General features: G+C 40.8%; 1 long non-coding RNA gene across 2 annotated transcripts in view; it reads left to right on the top strand.

Moving 5' to 3' along the window:
* LOC102416376 overlaps positions 1–14,485 on the top strand; it is a 107,359-nt gene that overhangs the window by 16,323 nt on the left and 76,551 nt on the right. The window contains exon 3 of one of the 2 annotated variants that reach the window (XR_003109410.3): positions 2,820–4,550. The exons of the other annotated variant lie outside the window; for it this stretch is intronic. This is a non-coding gene — a long non-coding RNA (uncharacterized LOC102416376). Of the gene's footprint in view, positions 1–2,819; positions 4,551–14,485 lie in introns of those variants that run through there. 2 annotated transcript variants of the gene reach the window in all.

Below are 14,485 nucleotides of genomic sequence, written 5' to 3'. Positions count from 1 at the left end.
TTTGCTTTCTGCCATAAGGGTGATTCCACATATAAGTGATATCATATGGTATTTGTCTTTCTTTTTCTGACTTACCTAAGTATTCATTAGTATTTATTTTTTGATTAGAGAAATGAGATAAAAATAACACTTTCCTCTGCTTTATCATGTGAACTAAATGAGATAATGTCTATCTGAGCACTGAACCAGGAGCATGCTCAATGGAAATTCCTTGTTGATGTAAGTCTTAAGGGTAATGCCGAAGTTCCACCTGTAAAGTCCACAGAATCCCTCTGCAAACTGTTTAGAAAGTATCTTTATGCTCTCCTTAGTTCTCCAGACTAATTCTACTTTTTCTCCATACTTCTGTGAACACATTTTATGGTATTGATAATTGAAATTCAAGTTAAAGCAATCCTTGATGCTTTAAATGATCAACTTATTAACACAGACAGTCTAGCTCAAAGATTCTGTCTCCACTCTCAACTGAGCTTTTGTATCTCTTATCCTGTGCTCTATTAATCCTGTAATCTTTATCCACAATAATAATAATTACTATTTACTAAATGTGTTTCATGTCAGATACCTTATTACATTGCCCAACTGAATCTCCACAATAGGTTGATGTTATTATTCCCTCAGCTGAGGAAACTGAGTTTTTAAATACACCACCCAAGATTTCAAAATTTGTAAAACTGAAGCCAGGGATGCCTTTTCTAAAACCTATTCCTACCCCTTGCCCCCAGCAACCATTGGCCTACTTGTTGTCTCCATCTGTAGAATCTTTGTGCATGATACTGTTGATTTGCCTATTCTGGACATTTCATATTAAGAAAATCATACAATCTGTTACCTTTTGTTACTGGCCTTTTTCACTTAGTATCATACTTGTAAGGTCTAGCCTTGTTGTAGCATATACCAGTACTTCATATTTCTTGTATGGCTGAATTTTGCAGGCAAGAATTCTGGAGTGGCATCTTCCCTTCTGCAGGGCATCTTCTCAATCCAAGGATCAAACCTGGGTCTCCCACATTGCAGGAAGATTCTTTACTGTCTGAGCCACCAGCGAAGCCCATAGATATACTAATCTATAAACAAATGATACTATCATTTGTTTATCCAATTATCAGATGATGGACATTTGAGTTGTTTCCATTTTGCCTATTATGAGTAATTCTACTGTGAACATTCATGTAAAAAGCTTTCATATGAAGCTATGTTTTCAGTTCTCTTAGAAGTGGAATTGCTGGGTGACCATCTATAAGTGTAAGTTTATGAAACCACCAACCTCTTTTCTAAAGTGCTATATTATTTTGCATAATATATGAGGGTTCCTACTTCCTCACATTCTTGTCAACACTTGTTATTGTCCATCTTTTTCATTATAACCATGTTATACATTCCAAATTTAATATAACATTTAAAATATTAATTTGCTTTTCTGCACTAGCTGGGGCTTCCCAGATGGCTCAGAGGTAAAGAATTTGCCTGCATTGCAGGAGATGGGGGCTCAATCGCTGGGTCGGGAAGATCCCCTGGAGAAGGGAATGGCAACCCACTATAGTATTCTTGCCTGGAGAATCTCATGGACAGAGGAGTCTGGCGGGCTACAGTCCATGGGGTCGTGAAAAGTCAGACACGACTGAAGCAACTTAGCACTTCAGTGTGTGTGTGTATGTGTGTGTGTGTGTGTTTGGCTGGGTTTGTTTTTAAATGAAGAGATTTGGTTACAAAAGTAATAGGTATAGACACCAGTGCTCTCTGAACCACATGCTATCAGCCCACTTGACTTCAGGGAAACTGCATTGGCCAATCCATGTAGGTATTTCCTGTGCATGCCTTGAGTACACAAGCCTTGCAGGGTCAGTTTTGAGCCGTGGGGCTTTTTCCACAGCCACAGAAGGTTGCTGAGTCAGATCCTAGAGCCCAGAGTTGCCAGGGAAGGAGAGAGTAAGAAGGTGGAACTTTCAGTCATAGAGCTGGAAGTTGATGGACAGTCTCCAGCCTCCTGTGCCCTGTGCAATTCCAAGGCATTCTACTCCATCCTTAGAAACACCCGGCAGTAGTGAGCCAGAGTTGCTCACAGCAGAAACCCACTTCTAATAAGCACTTAATTGGCGTTTCTTCTTTCCCAGCTCCCACACTTCTGCTTCCTGGGATCACTTTGCAAATAAGCTTCCTGCTCACAAGTCTTCATCCCAGTCTCTGGTTTCATAGAAACTCAAATTAAGCAAAATTATGTAAATGAAAATATCAAAAAGTCAGCATTAACTGGCTGGAAAGTTAGAAAGTCAGAAACTCTTTGCTTTGAAAAATCCCTTGTGTTTTTCCACTCTGGACTTAATGTTTTTTTTTTTTTTTCACACACAAAAATTATACTTATGAGTTATTGTTTGAAGTTCAAAAGATAGCCTGCTTTATTTTTTAAAAATTTTATTGGATTGTAGTTGCTTTACAATATTGTGTTAGTTTCCACAGCAAAGTGAATAAGCTATGCATACATACATATCCTCTCTTTTTTGGACATCCTTCCCATTTAGGTTACCACAGAGCATTAAGTAGAGTTCCCTGTGCTATGCAGTGGGTTCTCATTAGTTATCTATTTTATACATACTATCAATAGTATATATATGTCAATCCGAATCTTCCAATTCATTCCAGCCCCACCGCCATACCCCATTGGTATCCATATGTTCGTTCTCTACATCTGTGTCTTTATTTCTGCTTTGTAAATAAGATCATCCATACCAATTTTTTTCAGATTCCACATATATTGTGTCAATATACAGGATTTGTTTTTCTCTTTCTGACTTACTTCACTCTGTATGATTGTCTCCTAGGTCCATCCATGAAAGACAATCTGCTTTAACTATCAGGGTTTTCCCACCAAGATAACATCAGTGCGGCCAAAAAGCAAGGATGACTGGAATATTAACTAACCTGCCTAATCTTACTGTGTCTAAATGTCTGTGGTATCAGAGTTGTTCAAAACAGTCCCCAAAACAGGATCATTACTTCATGATAATAATAGGATTATTATTCATGATCCAGTTGCACATAGTACATGGGTGAGCCTGCACTTTGTTCACATGGAGGACTTTTGGGGGCTGGGAAGTGGGGCAATGCCAGTCCTTACGTCATCGCTTCCTTCAGAGCTTGTTACAGCCATGTCACTGCCTGCCCTTGCTTTGACCGGGGGTATTCCAGTTTGACTTGCTGGCCATGAGCATTTCACAACTCCGTTGCCTATGTTATCTTAAGTCTGCACTCTTCCCCCTTAATCCAGACTTGGCAGCTCTGTTCCACCATATCTCCGCACGTGCTTATTGTCCCTTGATACTCCATTCTATTCAAATTGCCATCTCTGCTAAGTTGAGAAATGGCGATACTGTCAGAGACAGGATAGAACAGTGGTGTAGACTTAGAGGCCCTGGACACCGGGTCCAGCTCTCCCCTTCCTAACCCTGAGACACTGGACAATACAGAATCTCTATGTGAACATTTTTACCTTGTTTTTATTAAGGTAATTTTAGAGTGATTTTAGGCGCATATGAAAATTGAGGAGAAAGTATAGAGATTTCCTGTATACCATCTACCCCTACACATAACTTCTCCCATTAGCAATATCCCCCATCAGAGTGGGCTTCCCTGGTGGCTCAGATGGTAAAGAATCTGCCTGCAATGCAAGAGACTGGGTTTGTTCTCTGGGTTGGAAAGATCCCCTGGAGAAGAGAATTTATTACAATTGATAAATGTCCATTGACACATCACACATCATAATCACTCAAAGTCCATAGTTAACATTACAGTTCATTCCTGGTGTTGTCCATTCTATGTATTTGGACAAATATATAATAACATATCCATCATTATGATATCATGTAGAATAGTTTCACTGCCCTAGTATTTCCTCATCCTAAATGTGGCAGTAACATGATTGATTCTGAATCCTCTTAGGGTTAGAGAAAATAAAAACTGCTTAACAAACAATAAGGCAAGAAAGTTCAGTGTATTGTGTTGAGAGTGAAAAATTAGAATTAGACATAATCTAAAAATCTTAACACAGGAGCCCAGTTAAATAAATTATGATGTAATCAACCAGATATTTGCAATAATTAAAAATTAAGTTGTACAATAGTTAAAGGTGTGGGAAAATTAAGTGAAAACAATTACAATGTGTTCAAGTTACCAGGGGCTGGGAAGGGAGGAATGGGGAGTCATTGTTTAATGGGTACAGGGTTTCTGTTTGAGATGATGAAAAGTTCTGGAAATGGACAGTCGTGACGGCTACACAGCATTGTGAATGTACTTAATGCCACTGAACTGTGTACTTTGAAGTGATTAAAATGGTAAATTTTGTGTCATGAATATTTTACCACAATAAAAAAAAATAATAAGGTAGCTAGAATGTTGCAGGAAGTTCTTCAAAATGCAAAGCCAATTCTCATGTGAAGCCATGGTGGTTTCTTACAGTTTGCTACTGTTATGATTATGAGGAGCATATAATTGGATGTTTATTAAATTATTAACTAAAACTTTAAGCACAAATAAAAGTGTTTGGTTTAAAAATATATATGTACAGGATGGCCCTCTTCTTTACATCTATCTTTATCTATGTCTATATGTATATATCTATATATGTCTATATATATCTATGTATCTATGTCTATCTACATATATAAACACAACATTCATATATACTTTTGTCAATTTTCTGGGATGAATAGATATTGCTCCTACACCAAACTACCAGGCTTCCCTGGTAGTTCAGCTGGTAAAGAATCAGCCTGCAATGAGGGAGACCTGGGTTCAATCCCTGGTTTGGGAATATTCCCTGGAGAAGGGAACGGCTACCCACTCGAGTATTCTGGCCTGGAGAATTCCATGGCCAGTCCATGGGGTCACAAAGAGTCAGACTCGACTGACCAACTTTCACTTTCACACCAAACTTTATTTATATAAAAAAGGTATGAAGTAGTACATCAATAAACCATAAGGAACTTATATGATTAATAAAAGAGGCTTTGGCCTATCATAGTGTAGAATATACAATAATTTCTAACAGTTTTAAGACAGTGGTTGACGTTAATCTGCAGGCAGACAAAACTGTATATCCAAAGTTTGAAAAGTGACGAGGTAGCTCATTTGAAGCATTTAAGTAAGGACATTGTGTTTGGAGCATTAAGTCTGTGGGTGGGTGGTGCTGAGAGCAAAGGGCTGTGATGAGTCTGGAGAGGTTGGCAGGTAACAAAGGGACAGCTGACCAAGTTAGAGTTTGGACTTTATTCTAAGGATAACAACAAACCATTGATGGGTTAGATTTGCATAGTGGAAGGATTAGGGAGATTGCCTCCTGTCAAATGGACTAGAGAGATATAAGACTGGAGGCAGAGAGGTTGGTTAGGAGGCTGTTGCAGTCACATGGGCATGTGGGCAGTGAGGATTAAGTGTTTGGGACTGAGACACATCTAGAAAGTAGAGCTCCTGTAGCGCTTGGTATCAGTTGGAGACCCAGAGTGCGATTGAGGACTCTCTAGGATGTCTCCTGATTTTAGCCTTGGGCAATCAAAACAGGCTAGTGTCACTCATGGAGATAGAAAGCAAATAGGAGCTTGTGTGAGGCCCAGGTAAATACAGGGACCAGGACTTAGAGAAACATCAACCTGGATGATTTTTCTACAGCCAATCACAGGATCTTTGGTGCAAGTGAGAGGAAGGTAACAGTTTAAATCTTCCAAAGCTATAGATTTGCAAAGAATTGTGAATAAAGGACAGGGGGTGGGGCAAAGAAAATGAAGAGTCAAATAAAAATTAACCATAGAGGGACTTCCCTTGGTTGTCCAGTGACTTGGGACTCCAAGCTCCCAAGGCCTGGGGCCCAGGTTCGATCCCTAGTCAGGGAACTAGATCCCACATGCCAGAACTAAGAGTTTGCATGCTGTAACTAAGATCCAGTGCAGCCTAATAAATAAAAGAAAAGAATTAAACGTAGAATGATATACCAGTTGTCAAAGCTATATATTTTAAAAAGTGAGGGAGGAAATGATGGAGAAAGAAAATGAAAGTATCTAGAGATTGAAAGTACTAACGTGTACAGCCAGCCAATCCATGTGCTCCATGGTTCGTTTTTTAAAGGAACTTTGTTTTCATTTTTGTTATTTTTTTTAAATCACCAAGTGTCTGATTCAACCATGCCGTAATTTGATCATGAAACCTTGACCAGAACCCTGAAGGTAAGAGAAGCCATTTGAAATCAAATATCTTGTCCAAACCTAAACAAAGACAACTGTATAATCATTGATTTCTCAGATATAGGACCAAAATTAATCAGTAAGTATATCTTCCTTTCCCAGACTCAAAGACCAGTACTACTTTGTACAAGTAGCCCGTGGACTGGGTATTAGATAATATTGGAGATTTCTAAATATTCTTGAATGTGTAAGGGTAAATTATGCAGGTCAAGATTCTTAAATTTAGGAAATGCCTGCTAAAGTATATGGAGGTAAACTGCCAGCATGCAACTTATTTTCAATTTTTTTTTAAATTGTATAATAAAGCAAATACATCAAAATGGTAACTGTTTGATCTAAGTGATTCTAAATGGGGAGGGAGGCAGGGGGAAATGATTTTGCTTCCTAGGAAATATCTGGCAGTGTTTGGAGACATTTCTGGCTGTCAAAGTTAGGGGTGGTGTTGCTATGGCATGTAGTAAGGAGAAGCCAAGAATTCTGCTAAACATCTACAGTCCCTGACAACAGACAATTATCTGGATGCAAATGTCCTAGTCCTGAGGCTTCGAAACCCTTTTCTGGGTAGTAGATCCATGGATGATCATGGTGTTGCTGCTGCTGCTAAGTTGCTTCAGTCGTGTCCGACTCTGTGCAACCCCATACACAGCAGCCCACCAGGCTCTGCCGTCCCTGGGATTCTCCAGGCAAGAATATTGGAGTGGGTTGCCATTTCCTTTTCCAATGCATGGAAGAGAAAAGTGAAAGTGAAGTCGCCCAGTCATCTTCCGTCCTCCGTCCATGGATTTTCCAGGCACGAGTACTGGAGTGGGGTGCCATTGCCTTCTCCGCATGGTGCTAGTACTAGTCTTTCAAATGTCACAATATTTTAAACTTTTCTTTAAAGCAGTTTGAAATGAAAATTAAAATATAAGATAAAAGGAAAACCAATCTTTTCTAAGTAGCCAGCAATAAATTATTTTTGATGATGGCAGAGCCTTGTTTTGAGTGTGGTGATGCTCTTGGAGACCATGACTTTTAGGTAGATGGCTGGAAATCATTCTTTACCTTTCTTCAGTGAGTCAAAATTGATATTGCTGATATTAAAAAAAAAAAAAACATACTCACCATTTCCAAGGTAGTGCTGGCATTAGACACCAACAGCCAGGTAAAAGATGTATTGTTTTCTTATTTTGGCTGATCTGGGTCTTCGTTGCTGTACAGGCTTTTCTCTAGTTGCGGGGAGCGGCAGCCTCTCTGTAGCTGCAGTGCACGGGCTTACTGCAGTGACTTCTCTTGTTGCAGAGCACGGGCTCTAGGTTGCTCAGACTTCAGTAGCTGTGGCACAGGGCCTTAGCTGCTCTGCCATGTGTGGAGTTTCCTGCACCAGGGATCAGATCCAGGAAACCTGCATCTCCCGCATTGACAGGCCGACTCTTTATCACTGAGCCACCTGGGAAGCCCCCACTTTTTTTTTCTTCCTTATGCACATATGAGTACACCAATAGGCTTCTAAGAAGTGGGTTCAACCAACACCTCCCTCCTCACCGCCACCACCCCCCTCAACTTCTGGGAGAGGGCTCCTGGCTTGGTCTTTATTTGGTATTTGAGTTTTTGTGCAAAATGTTTTAAGAGAGAAAAGAAGCAAAGAAGAGAAGAACAGACATTTCTATATCACTTAATATAACCCAGGCATCATGCTGGACACTTTTGGTATATACATAATCCTATCTGGCTTGGAGTCAACTGATACTCATGTAAGTTTTAATTGTGCCACACAATGACTAATTAGATTCATTCATTTAATCATTTATTTCTCCATTCAACAAACCTTTATTAGATATCAGCTGTGTTCCAGATACTAACTAGGTCCTAGGAATATAAAATTGAAGTATATTCCTTGATCTCAGAAAGCAGTGTGGGAACAAGGCCAGAGTTGGAGTTTGAGACAGGACTGGAGGGTGGTCCAGGCAGGTGGGACAGCGTGAGGCATGGCCTAGAGGTTAAGAGAGATGGGGTGGGATGCCTTAGTTGGCATTGTTGTTCAGTTGCTAAATCGTGTTTGACTCTTGGAGACCCCATGAACCGCAGCACGCCATGCTTCCCTGTCCTTCACCATCTCCCAGAGTTAGTTCAAATTCATGTCCATTAAGTTGGTGATACTATCATATTATATTCTCTGCTACCCTCTTCTTTTTTTGCCCTCAATCTTTTCCAGCATCAAAGTTTTTTCCAATGAGTCGGCTCTTCACATCATGTGGCCAAAGTATTGGAGCTTCAGCTTCAGCATCAGTCCTTCCAATGAATATTCAGGGCTGATTTCCTTTAGATTTGACTGGTTTGATCTGCTTGCAGTCCAAGGGAGTCTCAAGAGTCTTCTCCAGCATCACAATTTGAAAGCATCACTTCTTTGGCACTCAGCCTTCTTTATGGTCCAAATCTCACATCTGTACATGACTACTGGAAAAATCATAGCTTTGACTAGACAGACCTTTGTCAGCAAAGTGATGTCTCTGCTTTTAAATACACTGTCTACGTTTGTCATAGCTATTCTTCCAAGGAGCAAGAGTCTTTTAATTTCGTGGTTGTATTCACTGTCTGCAGTGATTTTGGAGCAACGTTATGTATATAAATTTAAATCACTATATAATAGGCATAATTATTATATTTAACTCATTTATATTTGTCAATTATGCCTCAATTAAAGCTGAAAAAAGCAACTCATTTAGAGACAAAAATTTTGTCATTTTCCAGATAAGAAAACTGAAGTCCACCAGGTAGAAATGGTACCAGACAAAGTCTCCCAGGCCTGACTCCTGCACACTCACCGCTGCACCACCCTGCCCCTCCCTGCCATACCAGTTCAGAGGAAGTGTTTCCCAGGGTCATAAAATCCCTCCTCTCCGTCATCATCAAAACTTCCTCTTGGCCATCAAGTGAAGTAGATGACGAAGCTGACTGTCCCAGTTTGGAGTCTTAGAGAATGACTCACTAAGAGGTTAAATATGTACCCTCACTGAGCAAAGGCAGCTGGTAAAGCTGGGGTCAGATGGTCAGGCTCGTGAACTGACTGTTCTGCCCACTGGCCCATACCTGAGGTCCAGGAACAGCCTCAGAGATGGCTCTGCCTGGGGGAAGAGGCGCTGGGGCTGACTCAGTCAGCAGTGTAAACCCAGAGAAGAATGCAGGCGCTTCATTCTTGGGAACTTCTGTTATGGAAAGTAAAATCATTTGGAGAATTGGCATCTTTTACATCTTCCTATTATGGCTACAGGGAACTTTGCTTTTTTCACATTTGTATATCACTTTAGAGTTTAGATTTGCTTTTGCTTTCACCTTCTCGTGTAGTGCTCATGGGCAGTATTTTCTGTCCTATTTTACAAATGAGACATTTAATAATTTACACAGGATGACACACCCAGCAGGTCTTTAGTTTCCAAATCTTCTGCTGAACTCCAACAAATATTTATGTGAAATAAGTGTGATGTGTGTCAATTGTTTTCTCCAAACAATGGTGATTATATGTATAGTATATGTGTGTATGTGTGTGGGCTTAGTGACTAAATGACAACAGTAAAGAAAACGTATACCATAATATGCATCATGGGATTCATTTGTGGGGAGAAAAAGAGAATGCCTGTGAGCTGGATACAAAAGGCTGGGGAGATGATAGCAGGCCTGACATTTCTAGGTGGGGCAGTTAGCAGAATTTGCTCCTTTCCTCTTTGAGGGTTGTTTTTTTTTTATTGGTTTGTATTTTTCAGATTTTTATAATAAAATATTACTTTGGTAATCAGAAAGGAATTAATGTTATAAACAAAGGTTTAAAATCATCCAAGAAAGGTCAGACAGGTACATTTCAAGAATATAGAGACAGGAAATTCTCTGGTGGCCCAGTGGTTAAGACTCCATGCTCCCAATGCAGGGGGCACTGGTTTGATTCCTGGCCAGGGAACTAAGATCCCCAAAGGCTGCACAGTGTGGCCAAATAAGTAAAGAGATGTTATTTTAATAAAATAAAAAGAGTACAGAGACAATTAATATTAAAACTCATTTTTCTAAAGGGGAGGGAATAAGAGAACTGTATCTGTAGAAGCAGATATGACCATATCTATAGAAGTTGAAGGGCTTCCATGGTGGCTCAGACAGTAAAGAATCCACCTACAATGCAGGAGACCTGGGTTCTGTCCCTGGGTTGGGAAGATCCCCTGGAGAATGAAATGGCAACCCACTCAAATATTCTTGCCTGGGAAATCCCTATGAATAGAGGAGCCTGGAGGGCTACAGTTCATGGGGTTGAAAAGAGTCGGACATAACTGAGTGATTAAACACAGCTTAGAAGTAGATATTTGACCAGATCTGTGCTATAGGACGGCAAGAGCAGATGGCTAAATGGATACCTCAGAGCCAGTGCATGGTCCACAAAGCAAACATTTAGGGTGAATGAAGGAGTGGGAGCCTCCCTTTACTGGAGAAAGTCAGCTCCCTTTACACTTCCCATTGCTACTAACAGCTAAAGGGTTCAGTTCAGTTCAGTCTCTCAGTCGTGTCCAACTCTTTGCGACCCCATGAATCGCAGCACGCCAGGCCTCCCTGTCCATCACCAACTCCCGGAGTTCACTCAGACTCACATCCATCGAGTCAGTGACGCCATCCAGCCATCTCATCCTCTGTCGTCCCCTTCTCCTCCTGCCCCCAATCCCTCCCAGCATCAGAGTCTTTTCCAATGAGGCAACTCTTCGCATGAGGTGGCCAAAGTACTGGAGTTTCAGCTTTAGCATCATTCCTTCCAAAGAACACCGAGGGCTAATCTCCTTTAGAATGGACTGGCTGGATCTCCTTGCAGTCTAAGGGACTCTCAAGAGTCTTCTCCAACACCACAGTTCAAAAGCATCAATTCTTCGGTGCTCAGCTTTCTTCACAGTCCAACTCACATCCATACATGACCACTGGAAAAACCATAGCCTTGACTAGATGGACCTTTGTTGGCAAAGTAATGTCTCTGCTTTTGAATATGCTATCTAGGTTGGTCATAACTTTCCTTCCAAGGAGTAAGCGTCTTTTAATTTCATGGCTGCAGTCACCATCTGCAGTGATTTGGGAGCCCAAAATAAATAAAGCCTGACACTGTTTCCACTGTTTCCCCATCTATTTCCCATGAAGTGATGGGACCAGATGCCATGATCTTTGTTTTCTGAATGTTGAGCTTTAAGCCAACTTTTTCACTCTCCACCTTCACTTTCATCAAGAGGCTTTTTAGTTCCTCTTCACTTTCTGCCATAAGGGTGGTGTCATCTGCATATCTGAGGTTATTGATATTTCTCCCAGCAATCTTGATTCCAGCTTGTGCTTCTTCCAGTCCAGCGTTTCTCATGATGTACTCTGCATAGAAGTTAAATAAGCAGGGTGGCAATATACAGCCTTGATGTATTCCTTTTCCTTTTGAAACCAGACTATGGTTCCATGTCCAGTTCTAACTGTTGCTTCCTGACCTGCATATAGATTTCTCAAGAGGCAGGTTAGGTGGTCTGGTATTCCCATCTCTTTCAGAATTTTCCACAGTTGATTGTGATCCACACAGTCAAAGGCTTTGGCATAGTCAAGAAAGCAGAAAGAGATGTTTTCCTGGAACTCTCTTGCTTTTTCCATGATCCAGCGGATGTTGGCAATTTGATCTCTGGTTCCTCTACCTTTTCTAAAACCAGCTTGAACATCTGGAAGTTCCCGGTTCACATATTGCTGAAGCCTGGCTTGGAGAATTTTGAGCATTACTTTACTAGCATGTGAGATGAGTGCAAGTGTGCGGTAGTTTGAGCATTCTTTGGCATTGCCTGGTTAGGAAATATTAAAATATGCACCTGTGTGTTCACTTCTCTGGAGGCATGGAATATTCCTCTGGAACTGATGTTTTCTGAAGGAGGCTGATTCTTGACAGTGACATCTCTCATGGCTACTCCATTTCCTGTTTGTAGCTTGACACTGCAGCTGTTACTCAAACCTGGCAAAGAGCAGGAAAAGGGGATTAAAAATAAGTAAATGGATAGTTGGATGGACCACCTTCATTTATAGAGCATCTCCTATTTTCTTGCCAGATCCTGATTTATGTGCTCTATAATTTCTGAATTTTGACTTTGTAACATTATCTCTAATCTCAACAGGAAAGAATTACTATTCCATTTTGTCTGTCTGTCTGTATGCTCAGTCATGTCCGACTCTTTGTGACCCCCTGGACTGTAGCCCGCCAGGCCCCTCTGTCCAATTCTCCAGGCAAGAATACAGGGGCAGGTTTCCATTTCCTTCCCCAGGGGATCTTCCCTACCCAGGAATCAAACCCACCTCTCTTGCTTCTGCATTGGCAAGTGGATTCTTTACCACTATGCCACCTGGGATTCCCATAATTCCATTGTAGAGGTGGTAAAACATGCTGAGACATGTTGAGTTACTGCAGAGAGCAGGACTAGAATCTAGGCCTACCTGACTTTAAGGCCCCTGCCCCTTTCCAAGGCCATTCCCTCCTTCTCTGCACCCCAGCAGGGATGGCCCAGGCTTTCTCAGTGTACCTAGCCGACATCTGTAAAAAAAAGAAAAAAAAAGAACACAGATTAGGAGTCTGCTTCTGGGTGCATGCAGGCATGGACAACTATCTAAATGATCTCCAAATGGCCCATGGGTGACTTTCTCCATCCTCATGATTTTTTTCCCACACAACAGGCATTCTTTGCCATAGTCATTTCATTTTGTTTTCTTTTTTAATATGTTGACCCTACTCAACTTATGGAGACAGAAATTCTCCTGCTTGAATAAGAAAAGATGGAACTCAGAATGAAGTCTGTTTCAGAGGCAGGTTTATGTAGAAGGTAAATGATAAGGCAGATTTTCTGAAAAGTGAACCCAAAATGGCAGTGCCCTGCCTGCTGAACTTCATTTCCTTTTCTCGTTTCCTTTTTGTTTCATGTCTCATTTCACAAATGCTCATCTGTCCTCTGTAAGCCGACTAATGTTGGTGGCATAGAGAACCTCATAGGACTTCCTCAGAACTCTTTTACAGGGGACCAACCGAATGTGGTTTTTGTCTAGCTCTCTGCTAGGCTCTTGTTAAGTAAACAACCCAACTTTGATAACAGAGAGTTTGTGGTTCAGGGCGGGGGTTGAGGCTGAAGGGAGCAGAGCAGGCCTGAGAGAAATTTGAAGTAGGAGGTTTCTCTTCAAAATGAAAATGAAGCCCTGCTTCAAAACAAGTTGTTCTCTGATCCACCAGTTGAGACCCATCCTCAAGTGCTCTGCACAGACCACTTGCTACCCTCTGCTCTTTGTACTTGCCCTGCCCTCTACCCTTGACCTTGGGCTATAGACCTACAGAGAATGATGTCATAATAATTCATTTTCTTATTTCCTACAGGAAGGTCATTGAGAAGAGGGCTCACTAAACCACACAAGAGAAATTCTTAGTTCTCTGTTCAGGAACAGACTGGTATGTTTTATCTTAAGGATCATGTAGCTGGCTTACTTTCTTTGTATTTGCTGCAAGGAAACTTACAGCCAAATTTGGGATTCATTTCTAAGAGTGAGCTGGGCTTCATGTCATAGCTTGGAGCACTAATTCTACCTCTTTTTCATCTGGCTCCTCTTATGACTTCTTTTTGAATCCACTAGATCTCTTCATGCAAATGATGTTTTTAAAAAGTGTTTGCATTTCTTTGGTCTTTGGAAGCTACTTTAATTTATTCTGAAACAAGTAGAAACAACTCTGTATATTTGTTGCACCACAATTTTAGGTATCTGCCCAACTTACAATAATACCCTTCATTTTCTTGAAGAATTTCATGGACTATCACAGGAATGGTGATATCATAGGAATTGGTATCCAGAAAACCAATTTGAACGATGTGTTCCTGCCTACCTGGTCACCTTGATTGGAATTGAGGTAGCTACCTGATCCCAGCTGAGTTACACAGATTCTTTCCTCCAGAAATTTGAAATTGGGATTTGACAAATGCCATGAACCACTGGGCTAGGTACTCAAACATGTAATGTATCTACACATTGAGTCTCAATGCTGATTGTTCCATAGAGTCACTTGGAGCATCTCTAAGAAATACTGATTTCATCTCTGCTTATCAAGGAAGGTGAGATACACTTACTGTAATATCAGTGATGTCTGCTCACAGACTTTTGGGATATATAGCCAAATAGATCTATTGATTGGATTTATTTACTGTCATTTCTCTACAGAGTTTGTGATTGGAGAATATGATACTATACCCTTAAATATCTCACCT

This window comes from Bubalus bubalis, chromosome 1 (assembly GCF_019923935.1).
Source record: "Bubalus bubalis isolate 160015118507 breed Murrah chromosome 1, NDDB_SH_1, whole genome shotgun sequence".
Taxonomy (NCBI): Eukaryota; Metazoa; Chordata; class Mammalia; order Artiodactyla; family Bovidae; genus Bubalus; species Bubalus bubalis.
Note: the sequence above shows the minus strand (reverse complement) of the source record. Positions and strands in the feature narration are given on the sequence as shown.